The sequence below is a fragment of the Vulpes vulpes genome, chromosome X (assembly GCF_048418805.1).
Source record: "Vulpes vulpes isolate BD-2025 chromosome X, VulVul3, whole genome shotgun sequence".
NCBI classification, from domain to species: domain Eukaryota; kingdom Metazoa; phylum Chordata; class Mammalia; order Carnivora; family Canidae; genus Vulpes; species Vulpes vulpes.
Genome location: NC_132796.1, coordinates 47,647,906 through 47,662,110, shown reverse-complemented (window position 1 = coordinate 47,662,110; position 14,205 = coordinate 47,647,906). Strand labels below are relative to the sequence as shown.

At 36.9% G+C, this 14,205-nt stretch overlaps 1 protein-coding gene across 9 annotated transcripts in view; it reads right to left on the bottom strand.

The window, feature by feature from the left end:
- The window catches only part of ZC3H12B (zinc finger CCCH-type containing 12B), a 443,182-nt gene that overhangs the window by 97,918 nt on the left and 331,059 nt on the right, over nucleotides 1–14,205 (bottom strand). Inside the window, exons 2-3 of one of the 9 annotated variants that reach the window (XM_072744685.1) lie at nucleotides 11,866–12,035; nucleotides 7,893–8,116 (exon numbers count right to left, since the gene is read on the bottom strand). The exons of the other annotated variants lie outside the window; for them this stretch is intronic. The gene's annotated coding sequence lies outside the window, so the exon portion shown is untranslated. The remainder of the gene's footprint in view (nucleotides 1–7,892; nucleotides 8,117–11,865; nucleotides 12,036–14,205) is intronic. 9 annotated transcript variants of the gene reach the window in all.

Sequence of the window (14,205 nt, the reverse complement as noted above, 5' to 3'; positions counted from 1 at the left end):
CTTTTGTTTCTTTATTTCGGTTTCCCCGTCTTCCTACCTTGATAGAAGCGTGAACTCTTCTCACTGTAGCATTCTAGCTGTTCTCTCTTTAAATCTCAGGCCGAATTCATAGATTTTCAGGATGATTTGAAGGTTATCTAGGTAATTTGTTGGGGACAGGTGATTTGGGGACCCTACTCTTCCGCCATCTTGCCCCTCCTCCCTAGATAACTTTCAAATCATCCTGAAAACCTACAAATTTGGTCTGAGATTTAAAGAGAGAACAGGGCAGCCCAGGTGGCTCAGCGGTTTGGTGCTGCCTTTCAGCCCAGGGCCTGATCCTGGAGACCCTGGATCGAGGCCCATGTCGGACTCCCCGCATGGAGCCTGCTTCTCCTTCTGCCTGGGTCTCTGCTTCTCTGTGTGTGTGTCTAATGAATAAATAAATAAAATTAAAAAAAATAAGAGAGAACAGCTGGAATGCTACAGTGAGAAGAGTGCCTGCTTCTATCAAGGTAGGAAGACAGAAAAAAATATATAAATAAATAAAAGCATCGAAAAGGGAGGGGCCCCACGAGGAGCCGGGCTAAGGCCACTGGCGAGTGCCCCCAGGACAGGAAAGACCCGTCAGGAAAGCAGGAGCTTCACCAATCTTCCTGGACAGAAAGGCGCTCGCAGGGAGTTGGAACAGGATCCCAGGAGGAGCAGGGATGCCCTCAGGCTCCCAGGGGCACTAATAGAGGAAGTGTGCCCCAGGGGAGGGAGCGCCACACACCACCGCTGAGCTCCTTAAAGGGCTGCAGCACATGCCCCGGCGGGGCCCCAGGAGCAGCTCCAAGGCGGCTCGGGTGGTGGCTCCGCGGGGAGGGGGCTGCGCACCGGGGAGCTTGATTCCAGTGGCGCAGTCCCCGAGACCAGGGTGCTGGAGGACACAGGACAGCAAGGATGCTCCTGCCACTGAGCGGCCTGAGCTGTGCAGATCGGTGGCCCCTGCCCCAAGAGTACCCAGGCCCCTGCAGACTGGGAGCTGTGGTAGATACTGTGGGAGCTGACTCTAGGACTGGAGAGCTGTCTGCCACCACTGTTGTTCCTCCTGGGGCCTCACAGGATAAACAACTCCCACTGAGCCCTGCACCAGGCAGAGGGCTGAACAGCTCCCCCAGGTGCACACACCTGAGAATCAGCACAGCAGGCCCCTCCCCCAAAAGACCAGCTAGAAGGACAGGGGAAAACAAAGTTATTGACCAAGCAGCCCTGGAAAATTCCAGGGGAAGTCGAGGGACTTACCGTATATAGAATCAGAGGATACTCCCCCTCTTTTTTTTCTGTTTGCTTCCCCCCCTTTTTCTTCATTTTTTTCTTTTCTTTTTTCTCTTCTCTCTTTTTCTCCTATTTCCAGTACAACTTGTTTTTGGCATTCTGCACTGAGCAAAATGACTAGAAAGAAAAACTCACCTCAAAGGAAAGAAGCAGAAACAGTCCTCTCTCCCACAGAGTTACAAAATTTGTATTACAATTCAATCTTAGAAAGCCATTTCAGAAGCACAATCATAAAGCTACTGGTGGTTCTAGAGAAAAGATTAAGGATTCAAGAGACTTCATGACTGCAGAATTTAGATCTAATCAGGTCGAATTAAAAATCAATTAAATGAGATGCAATCCAAACTAGAGGTCCTAACGATGAGGGTTAACGAGGTAGAAGAATGAGTGAGTGACATAGAAGACAAGTTGATGGCAAGGAGAGAAACTGAGGAAAAACGAGAAAAACAATTAAAAGATCATGAGGATAGATTAAGGGAATTAATGACGGCCTCGGAAGGAGAAATCTACATTTAATTGGGGTTCCTGAGGGTGCCGAAAGGGACAGAGGTCCAGAATATGTACCTGAACAAATCATAGCTGAGAACTTTCCCAATTTGGGAAGGGAAACAGGCATTCAGACCCAAGAGATAGAGATATTCCCCCCTAAAATCAACAAAAACCGCTCAACACCTCGACATTTAATAGTGAAACTTGCAAATTCCAAAGATAAGGAGAAGATCCATAAAGCAGCAAAAGACAAAAAATCTCTAACTTTTATGGGGAGAAATATTAGATTAACAGCAGACCTCTCCACAGAGACTTGGCAGGCCAGAAAGGGCTGGCAGGATATATTCAGGATCCTAAATGAGAAGAACATGCAGCCAAGAATACTTTACCCAGCAAGGCTCTCATTCAGAAAAGAAGGAGAGATAAAGAGCTTCCAAGATAGGCAGAAACTGAAAGAATGTGTGACCACCAAGCCAGCTCTGCAAGAAATGCTAAGAGGGATTCTGTAATAGAAAGAGGAAGTCCAATGGAACAATCCACAAAAACAGGGACTGAATAGGTATCATGATGACACTAAATTCATATCTTTCAATAGTAACTCTGAACGTGAATGGGCTTAATGATCCCATCAAAAGGCGCAGGGTTTCAGACTGGATAAAAAAGCAATACCCATCTATTTGCTGACTACAAGAGACTCATTTTAGACATAAGGACACCTCCAGCCTAAAAAAAAAAGGTTGGAGGACAATTTACCATTCAAATGGTCCTCAAAAGAAAGCAGGGGTAGCCATCCTTATATCACAGAGAAAGACATAGACGTGGCCAACAAGCACCTGAGAAAATGCTCCGCAGCGCTTGCCATCAGGGAAATACAAGTTAAACCACAAAGAGCTACCACCTCACACCAGTGAGAATGGGGAAAATTAACAAGATAGGAAACACCAAATGTTGGAGAGGCTGTGGAGAAAGGGGACCGTCTTGCACTGTTGGTGTGAATGTGAACTGAATCAGCCACTCTGGAAAACTGTGTGGAGGTTCCTCAAAGAGTTAAAAATAGATCTGCTCTAGACCCAGCAATTGCACTGCTGGGCTTTTACCCCAAAGGTACAGATGCAGTGAAATGGCGGGACACCTGTACCCTGATGTTTATAGCAGCAATGTCAACAATAGCCAAACTGTGGAAGGAGCCTCGGTTTCCATAGAAAGATAAATGGATAAAGAAGATGTGGTTTATGTATACAATGGAATATTACTCAGCAATTAGAAACGACAAATACCCACCATTTGCTTTGACGTGGATGGAACTGGAGGGGATTATGCTGAGTGAAATAAGTCAATTGGAGAAGGACAATCATTATATGGTCTCATTCATTTGGGGCATTGGAGAAGGACAATCATTATATGGTCTCATTCATTTGGGGAATATAAATAATAGTGAAAGGGAATAGAGGGGAAGGGAGAAAAAATGAGTGGGAAATATCAGAAAGGGAGACAGAACATGGAAGACTCCTAACTCTGGGAAACGAACTATGGGTGGTGGAAGGGGAGGAGGGCGGGGCGTGGGGGTGATTGTGTGGCGGGCACTGAGGGGGGCACTTGACGGGATGAGCACTGGGTGGTATTCTGTATGTTGGCATTGAGCACCAATAAAAAATAAATTTATTATTAAAAAAAGAACCATATGATCCTCTCAGTAGATGCAGGAAAGCATACAGCATCCATTCCTGATCAAAACTCTTCAGAGTGTAGGGAGAGAGGGAACATTCCTCAACATCTCAAAAGCCATCTACGAAAAGCCCACAGCAAATATCATTCTCAATGGGGAAGCACTGAGAGCCTTTCCCTTAAGATCAGGAACACTACAGGGATGTCCATTCTCACCACTGCTATTCAACATACTACTGGAAGTCCTAGACTCAGCAATCAGCCAACAAAAAGAAATAAAAGGCATTCAAATTGGCAAAGACAAAGTCAAACTCTCCCTCTTCGCAGATGATATGATACTGTACATAGAAAACCCAAAAGACTCTACCCCAAGATTGCTAGAATTCAGACAGCAATTCGCAGTGTGTCAGGATAGAAAATCAATGCCCAGAAATCAGTGGCATTTCTATACACTAACAATGAGACTGAAGAAAGAGAAATTAAGGAGTCAATCCCATTTACAATTGCACCCAAAAGCATAAGATACCTAGGAATAAACCTAACCAAAGAAGTAAAGGATCTATACCCTAAAAAGTACAAAACACTTCTGAAATAAAGTGAGGAAGACACAAAGAGATGGAAAAATATTCCATGCTCATGCATTGGAAGAATTAATATTGTGAAAATGTCAAATTTACCCAGGGCAATTTACACATTTAATGCAATCCCTATCAAAATACCATGGACTTTCTTCAGAGAGTTGGAACAAATTATTTTAAGATTTTTGTGGAATCAGAAAAGACCCCGAATAGCCAGGGGAATATTGAAAAAGAAAACCATAGCTGGGGATATCACAATGCCAGATTTCAAGTTGTATTAGAAAGCTGTGATCATCAAGGCAGTGTGATACTGGCACAAAAAAGAGACACATAGATCAATGGAACAGAATAGAGATCCCAGAAATGGGCCCTCATCTCTATGGTCAACTAACTTTCGATAAAGGAGGAAAGACTATCCACTGGCAAAGGGACAGTCTCTTCAATAAATTGTGCTGGGAAAATTAGACAGCCACGTGCAGAAAAATGAAAGTAGACCATTCTCTTACACCATACACAAAGATAAACTCAAAATGGATGAAATATCTAAATGTGAGACAAGAATCCATCAAAATCCTAGAGGAGAACACAGGCAACACCCTTTTTGACCTTGGCCATAGCAACTTCTTGCAGGATACATCTATGAAGGCAAAGGAAACAAAGCAAAGATGAACTGTTGAGACTTAAGATAAAATGCTTCTGCACAGCAAAAGAAACAGTCAACAAAACTAAAAGACAACGTACAGAATGGGAGAAGATATTTACAAATGACCTATCAGAGAAAGGGCTAGTTTCCAAGATCTATAAAGAACTTATTAAACTCAACAGCAAAGAAACAACAATCCAATCATGAAATGGTCAAAAGACATGAACAGAAATCTCACAGAGGAAGACATAGACTTGGCCAATAAGCACATGAGAAAATGCTCTGCATCGCTTGACATCAGGGAAATACAAATCAAAACCACAATTAGATACCACCTGACACCAGTGAGAATGGGGAAAATTAACAAGACAGGAAAGAGCAATTTTGGATAAGATGTGGAGAAAGGGAAACCCTTTTGCACTGTTTGTGGGAATGCACACAGGTACAGCCACTCTGGAAAACTGTGGAAGTTCCTCAAAGAGTTAAAAATAGATATACCCTATTGCCTAGAAATTGCAGTACTGGGTATTTACCCCAAAAATATGAATGTAGTGAAATGTCAGGACATCTGCACTCCAATGTTTATAGCAGCAGTGCCCATAGTAGCCAAATGTGGACAGGGCCTCGATGTCCTTTGACAGATGAATGGATAAAGAAGATATGGTATATATATATATATATATATATATATATATATATATATATATATATACACACACACAATAGAATATTACTCATTCATTAGAAATGATGAATACCCACCATTTGCTTCAACGTGGATGGAACTGGAGGGTATTATGCTGAGTAAGGTATATCAATTGGAGAAAGACAATCATCATATGGTTTCACTCATATGGGGAATATAAGAAATGAAAGGGATTATAAGGGAGAGGAGGGAAAAATGGGTGGGAAAAATTACAGAGAGTGACAAACCACGAGAGACTCCTAACTGTGGGAAATGAACAAATGGTAGTAGAAGGGGAGGCGGGCAGGGGGATGGGGTGACTGGGTGACGGGCACTGAGGGGGGGCACTTGATGGGATGAGCACAGGATGTTATATTATATGCTGACAAATCAAACTTCAATTAAAAAAATAAAAGATAAATAAATTTTAGGATTGTTCTAGTTTTGTGATAAATGTTGTTAATATTTTGATAGGGAATGCATTAGAAGTGTGGATTGCTTTGTGTAGTATAGACATTTTACCAATATTTGTTTTTTCAATACATCAGAATGGAATGTCTTTCCATTTCTTTGTATCCTGTTCAATTTCTTTCATCAGTGTTTTATAGTTTTCAGAATACAGTTCTTTCACCTCCTGGTTAGGTTTATTACTAAGTATCTTACTATTTTTGTGCAATTGTAAATGAGATTGTTTTCTTAATTTCTCTTTCTGCTGCTGCGTTTTTGATGTAGAGAAGTGCAACAACAACAAAAAAGAAATGCAACAGATTTCTGTATGTTGATCTTCTGTCTTGCATCTTTACCAAAATGATCAGTTCTACCAGGTTTTGATGGAGTCTTTCAGGTTTTCTATATATATTATCATATCATGTGCAAATAGTGAAAGTTTTACTTCTTCCTTTCCAATTTGGATGAATTTTGTTTCTTTCTGTTGTCTGATTTTTGTAGCTAGGACTTCCAGTACTATGTTGAATATAAGCTGTGAGAGTGGATATCATTGTCTTCTTCCTGACCTTAGGGGAAAATCTCTCATCAGATGATGTTCCCTGTTGTTTTTTCATTATTATTATTATTATTATTATTATTATTTTGAGACATATTTCCTCTAACCTCCTTTGTTGAGAGTTTTTATCATGAATGGATGTTGTACTTGTCAAATGCTTTTTTGTGTGTCTATTGAAATAGTCATATGGTTCTTACCCTCTCTCTTATTGAGGTTATGTGTCACATTGCTTGATATGTGAATATTGAACAATGCTTGTAACCCAGGAATAAATTTCACTTTATTGTGGCGAATTATTATTTAAATGTATTGTTGGCTTCAGTTTGCTAGTGTTTTGTTGAGAATTGCCTCTATGTTCATTGCCTCTATAATGGTGTGTAGTTCTATTTTTTAGTAGTATCTTTATCTGGTTTTGGTATTAGGGTAATGATGGCCTCATAGGATGAATTTGGAAGTTTTAATTCCTTTTCTATTTTTGGAATAGTTTGAAAAGAATTGGTAATAAGTCTTTAAATGTTTGGAAGAATTTGCCTGTAAAGCCATCTGGTCCTGAACTTTTGTTTGCTGGGAGTTTTGTGATTACTGATTCAATTTCTTTGCTGGTTACCAGTCTGTTCAAGTTTTCTATTTTTTTCCTGTTTCAGTATTGGTAGTTTATATGTTTCTAGGAATTTATCCATTTCTTCCAATTTGTTCAACTTTTGCCATATAGTTTTTCATAATCTTATAGTCATTTGTATTTCTGTGGTGTTGGTTGTTATTTCTCATCTCTCATTTGTGATTTTATTTATTTGATATTTATTTATTTGATATTTTATTTATTTGATATTATTGATTTTATTTATTTTTATTTATTTTTTTTCTTCATGGGTCTGAGTAGAGGTTTATCCAATTTATTGATTTTTTTCAAAGAAATCAGTTCCTCATTTCATTGATCTGTTTTATTGTTTCCTCAGTTTTTATATAATTTATTTCTGCTCTAATATTTATTTACTTCCTCCTTCTGACTTTACGCTTCCTTTGTTGTTCTTTTTCTAGTTCCTTTAGGTGTAAGGTTAAATTGATATTTTTCTTGCGTCTTGAGGTAAGCACATATTCTATGGACTTCCCTCTTAGAACAGTTTTGCTGCATCCAACCAGTATTGGAATGTTGTGTTTTCGTTTTCATTTGCTTCCATATTCCTTTTCTTTTTTTATCCTATCTTATTTTATTTTATTTTCGATTTTTTTATAAATTTATTTTTTATTGGTGTTCAATTTGCCAACATATAGAATAACACCCAGTGCTCATCCCATCATGTGCCCCCCTCAGTGCCCATCACCCAATCACCCCCCCACCGCCCCCCCGGCCTACCTCCCCTTCCACCACCCCTAGTTCCTTTCCCAGAGTTAGGAGTCTCTCATGTTCTGTCTCCCTTTCTGATATTTCCCACTCATTTTTCTCATTTCCCCTTTATTGCCTTTCACTATATTTTATATTCCCCAAATGAATTAGACCATATAATGTTTGTCCTTCTCCGATTGACTTACTTCACTCAGCATAATACCCTCCAGTTCCATCCACGTCGAAGCAAATGGTGGGTATTTGTCATTTCTAATGGCTGAGTAATATTCCATTGTATACATAGACCACATCTTCTTTATCCATTCATCTTTCGATGGACACCGAGGCTCCTTCCACAGTTTGGCTATTGTGGACATTGCTGCTATAAACATCGGGGTGCAGGTGTCCCGGCGTTTCATTACATCTGTATCTTGGGGGTATTTAGATTACAGTTAGTTAACATACAGTGTAATATTAGTATCAGGTGATTCAATGCTTTTGTACAACACCCGGTGTTCATCACAAGTTCACTTCTTAATACCCATCACCTATTTAACACATTTCCTCACATACTTCCCCTCTGGTAACCATCAGTTTGTTCTCTATAGTTAGCAGTCTGTTTCTGGGTTTGTTTCTATCTTTCTCCCCACTATGGATGTTTTGTTTCTTAAATTCCATATATGAGTGAAATCATATGGCATTTGTCTTATTTTAACTGATTTATTTTGTTTAGCATAATACTCTAGTTCCATCCATTTTATTGCCAATATTTCATTCTTTTTATAGCTGAGTAATATTCTATCATACATATATATATGCATATATATGTTAATCTCATATATATATAAGATTTCATATGTATATGAAATCTTTTCATTTGCAATAACGTGGATGGAACTGGAGTATTATGCTAAGCAATATATATATATATATATATATATATATATATATATATATATATAAATCTCACATATATCACATCTTTATTCATTATTAGTTGTTGGTCATTTGGGCTCTTTCCATAACTTGGCTGTTGTAGGTAATACTGCTATAATCATCAGGATGCATGTATCCCTTTGAATTAGTATATTTTGTATTCTTTGGGTAAATACCTATTGGTACAATTGCTGGATCATAGGGTAGTTATATTTTTAACTTTCTTTCAAATTTTTTATTTAAATTCAATTTAATTAATGTATACTCTATTATTAGTTTCAGAGGTAGAATTTAGTGATTCGTCAGTTGCATATAACACCCAGTGGTCATTACATAAAGTACTGTCCTTAATACCCATCACCCAATTATCTCTCCCCCCACTTCCCCTCCAGCAATCCTCAGTTTGTTTCCTAGAGTTCAGCATCTCATGGTTTACATCTCTATATATTTTCATTTTATTTTATTTTATTTTTCTTTCCCTTCCCCATATTCATCTGTTTTTTTTTTAAGTTTCTCATATGAGTTAAATCATGTGCTTTTTTCTCTGACTTATTTTGCTTTGCACAATACCCACTAGTTCCAACCACATCATTGCAAATGGCAAAATTTCATTCCTTTTGATGGCTGAGTAATATTCCATTATGGCTATTGTAGACATTGCTGCTATAAACATTAGAGCACAGGTACACCTTCATATCATTATGTTTGTGTCATTTGGATAAATACCTAGTAGTGTAATTGCTGGGTTGTGGGGTAGTTCTATTTTTAACTTTTTGAGGAATCTATATACTCTTTTCCAGAGTGGTTGCACCAGTTTTAATTTCCACAAACAGTGTAAGAGGTGTTCTTTACATTCTTGATTACACCTGTTCTTTCTTGTGTTGTTGACTTTAGCCATTCTGATAGATGTGAAGTGATATCTCATTGTGGCTTTAATTTCATTTCCCTGATGATGAGTGAAGCTGAGCATCTTTTCATGTGTCTTTTGGTCTGTGTGATTTTTTACTTCTTCTTTTAATTCCTACTTGACCCATTCATTATTTAGTAGCATGTTACTTAGTAGCATGTATATGTGCTCTTTTCAGATTTTTTCTTGTGGTTGATTTCTAGTTTTATAGCATTGTGATCAGAAAACATGCATGGTATTACTAATATCTCTTTGAATTTTTTGAGTTTTGTTTTGTGGGCTACTATGTGACCTATTCTGGAGAATGTTCTGTGTGTACATGAAAAGAATGTGTATTCTTCTGTTTTAGGATGGAATGTTCTGAATATATCTGTCAAATCCATCTACCAATTTGTCTTTCAAAGCCATTGTTTTCCTGTTGATTTTCTGTTTGTGTGATCTGTCCATTGATATGTGTGATGTTAAATTCCCCTATTATTATATTATTATCAACTAGTTTCTTTATGTATGTTATTAACTCTTTTATGTATTTGAGTGTTCCTATGTTAACTGCATATATATTTACATTGTTATATTTTGTTGGATTGCCCACTTTTTTATCATATAGTGTCCTTCTTTGTAGCTTGTTGTACTCTTTATCTTAAAATCTGTTTTGATTTATATAAGTATTGCTACTATGGCTTTCTTTTAACACCCATTAGCATGATAGATGTCTCTCCATCTCATCCTCAATCTGCAGGTGCTTTTAGGTCTGAAATGAATCTCCTTTAGGTAGCATATAGATGGGTCTTGTGTTTTTGTTGTTGTTGCTGTTATCTATTCTGTCACCCTATATCTTTTGAATGGAGCATTTAGTCTATTTATTTATTTATTTATTTATTTATTTATTTATGAGAGAGAGAGAGAGAGAGAGAGAGAGAGAGAGAGAGAGAGGTGGAGACACAGGCAGAGGGAGAAACAGGCTCCATGCACGGAGTCTGACATGGGACTCTATCCTGGGACTCCAGGATCATACCCTGGGCTGAAGGCAGACGCTTTAACTGCTGAGCCACCCAAGGATCCCTATTATATTTACATTTAAACTAAGTATTGATAGATGCAAATTTATTGCCATTTTGCTATTTGTTTTGTGTTTGTTTCTATAGATCTTCTCTGATGCTTTCTTGTCTTTCTTGTTTTGTCGATTTTCTTTAGTGATATAGTTGAATTATTTATCCTTATTCTTTACATGTTTATTAGTGGTTTTTGATATATTGTTACCATTAGGTTTGTATATAACATCTATAACATCTTCTGCATATAGGCATCTATATTGGTCATTTAAGCTTGAATCCATTCTTTACTCCTCATGTTTAAGTATATGTTATATTTTATATCTTCTTATTTTGTGAGTTCCTTGACTGATTTCTTTTTTTTAATTTTTTTATTTATTTATAATAGTCATACAGAGAGAGAGAGAGAGAGAGAGAGGCAGAGACACAGGCAGAGGGAGAAGCAGGCTCCATGCACCGAGAGCCCGACGTGGGATTCAATCCCGGGTCTCCAGGATCACGCCCTGGGCCAAAGGCAGGCGCCAAACCGCTGCGCTACCCAGGGATCCCCCTATGTATTGATTTTGTATCTTGATACTTTACTGAATTTGTTAGTTCAAGGTTTTCGTGAAATCTTTCAACCTGTATACATATAGGATCATGTCATTTACAAAGATAAATAATTGTATTTCTTCCTTTCTGACTTGGATGCATTTTATTTCTTTTTCTTGAATAATTTCCCTGGATAGGACTTCCAATACTATGCTGAATACAGCTAGTGAGTGTGGACACCATTATATTCCTGGTCCTGGAGAAAAATCTTTCAATTTTTCACCATTGAATATGTTAGCTATAGATCTTTCATATATGACCTTTATTATGTTCTGGTACATTCCTTCTATATCACATTTAATTTTTAGCATAAAAGGATAAATTTTGTCAAATGGTATTTCTGCATTTTTTGAGATTATTGTGTGGCTTTTCCCCTTCATTTTGTTAATGTGGCACATCACATTTATTGATTTTCACCAATAGAACCATCCTGGCACCTCTGGGATAAATCCTTCTTGAACATGGTGTATGATCCTTATAATGTAATATTTAATTCAGTTAGTACCTTTTGAAGGAATTTTGCACTTATATTTCTCAAGGATATTGGTCTGTAATGTCCTTGTCTAGCTTTGGTATTAGGGTAATTCTGGCATTATAAAATGAGTTTGGAAGTGTTCCTTTGCCTCCCATTTTGGGGAAAAGTTTGAGAAGAATTGACATTAATTATTTTTTAAATATTTGATAGAAACTCACCAGTGGGGATGCCTGGGTGCCTCAGTGGTTGAGCATCTGCCTTTGGCTCAGGTTGTAATCCCAGGGTTCTTGGATCAAGTTCTGCATCAGGCTCCTCATGAGGACCCTGCTTCTCCCTCTGCCTATGTCTTTGCCTCTCTCTGTGTCTCTCATTAATAAATAAATAAAATCTTAAAAAAGAAAAAAGAGAAAAAAAGAAATTCACCAGTGAAGCCCTCTGGTCCTGGGCTTTTCTTTGATGGCAGTTTTTTTTATTGCTATTTCAATCCTTTTACTTATTATTGGTATGTTCAGTTTTTCTTTTTCTGCATGATTAATCTTGGGAGGGGTATGTTCCTAGAAATATCCATTTCTACTAGGTTATCCCAATTTTGACATGCTATTGTTTATAGTAGTCTCTCATGATTCTTTGTATTTCTGTGGCATCAGTCTTCTTTAACATTCATATTTTCTTTGAGTCTTCTGTTTTTATTCTTCATTATAAGAATTTGTAAAAATGTTTATATTTTCAGAAAATCAACTGTTATTTTCACTGATTTTTTTCTATCATCTTTCTATTACCTATTTTAGTTATTTTTGTTTTAATCTATATTATGTTCTCCCTTCTACTAACATTGAGGTCAATTTATTATTTTTCTTGTTTGCTAAGGCATAAAGTTAGCTTGTTTATTTAAGATCTCTCTTTTATTCTTCATTTATCTATATAAACTTCCCTTTAGAATAGTTTTTGCTGCATTCTTTAAGTTTTGATATGTTGTGTTGCTGTTTGCTTGCTTCCAATACTTTCTGGTTTCCCTTTAGATTTCTTTTTTGATCCATTAGATTCTCAAGAGTATATTAATTTTCACATATATGTGACTTTACCAATTTGCCTCCTGTTACTCATTTCTTGTTTCACACCATTGTTGTCAGAAAACATATTTGATTTAACATAAATCTTTTCAAATTTTAAAGACTTCCTCTGTGACCAACATATGATTTATCCTTAAGAATGTTCCATGTGTGCTTAAGAAAAATTTGTATTTGGGTTCTGTTAGATATAATGTTATGTATGTGTCTGTTAGATCATGTTGGTCTAAACTATTATTAAAATCCACTGATTTCTTATTGGCTTTCTATCCGTATAATCTAGTGCTGAAAGTACATTATTGAAATCCCCTACTGTTACTGTATTTTTGCTTATTTCTTCCTTTTATTCTATTTATATTTGCTTTAAGTATTTAAGTTCTCCAATGTTGGGTATACATATTTTGAAAATGCCTAAATTTTGTTGATGAATTGACTCTGTTTTTACTATATAATACTTTTTGTTTCTTGTGACTGATTTTGATTGAAAATTTATATTTTCTTGATATATTTTCTATAATATACCAATACTCCTGGTCTCTTTTGGTTGCCATTTGCATAAAATATCTTTTTCTTTCCCTTTACTTTCAGTCTATGTATGTCTGTAAGTGAATCTCTTGCAAGCAGCATATTGTTGGATATTGTTTTTTTTTAGATTTTATTTATTCATTCATGAGACACACACGCACACACACACACACACACACACACACACACAGGCAGAAACAATAGGCATAGAGAGAAGCAGGCTCCATGTAGCGATCCTGATGTAGGACTCGATCCTGGGACTCCAGGATCATGTCCTGGGTAGAAGGCAGGCGCTAAGCCACTGAACCACCCAGGGATGCCCTGGATATTGTTTTTATATCCATTCAGCCATTCTGTGTCTTTTGATTGGTCAATTTAATCTATTTACATTTAAAGAAATTTTGATAGATAAGAACTTTTTGTTTATTATTTCCTGTTTTGTAGTTCTTTTTTTCTTGCATGGAGTCTTTTGAATTTCATATACCTGAATGTCCATATCCCTCTCAAGATTTAGATTCTTTTTAATTTATTCTTTAAATAATATTTTTGCTCCTTTCTTCCTTCTCCTGGGATTCCTATGACTTGAATGTGAATTCGCTTGAGGTTATCCCATGATTCATGTAGGCTTTCTTCATTTTTTTTCCCTCTAACTGGATAATCTCAAATGACCTATCGTTAAGTTTTTGGATTCTTCTGTATGACTGAGTCTGTAATTTAAGCTTTCTATTAAAATTTTCAGTTCTATTATTGTATTCTTCAGCTCCAAGATTTCTGTTTAGTTCTTTGTTATAATTTATACTTCTTTATTAAGCTCCTTTTTATTCATGCATTGTTTCCTCATTTCATTTAGTTGTCTGTGTTGTATGGCATTTCAATGAGTTTCTTTAAGATGATTATTTTGATTCCTTTGTTAGGCAATTCAAAAATTCCATTTATTTTGGATCAATTACTGGAGTTTTTTTCCCT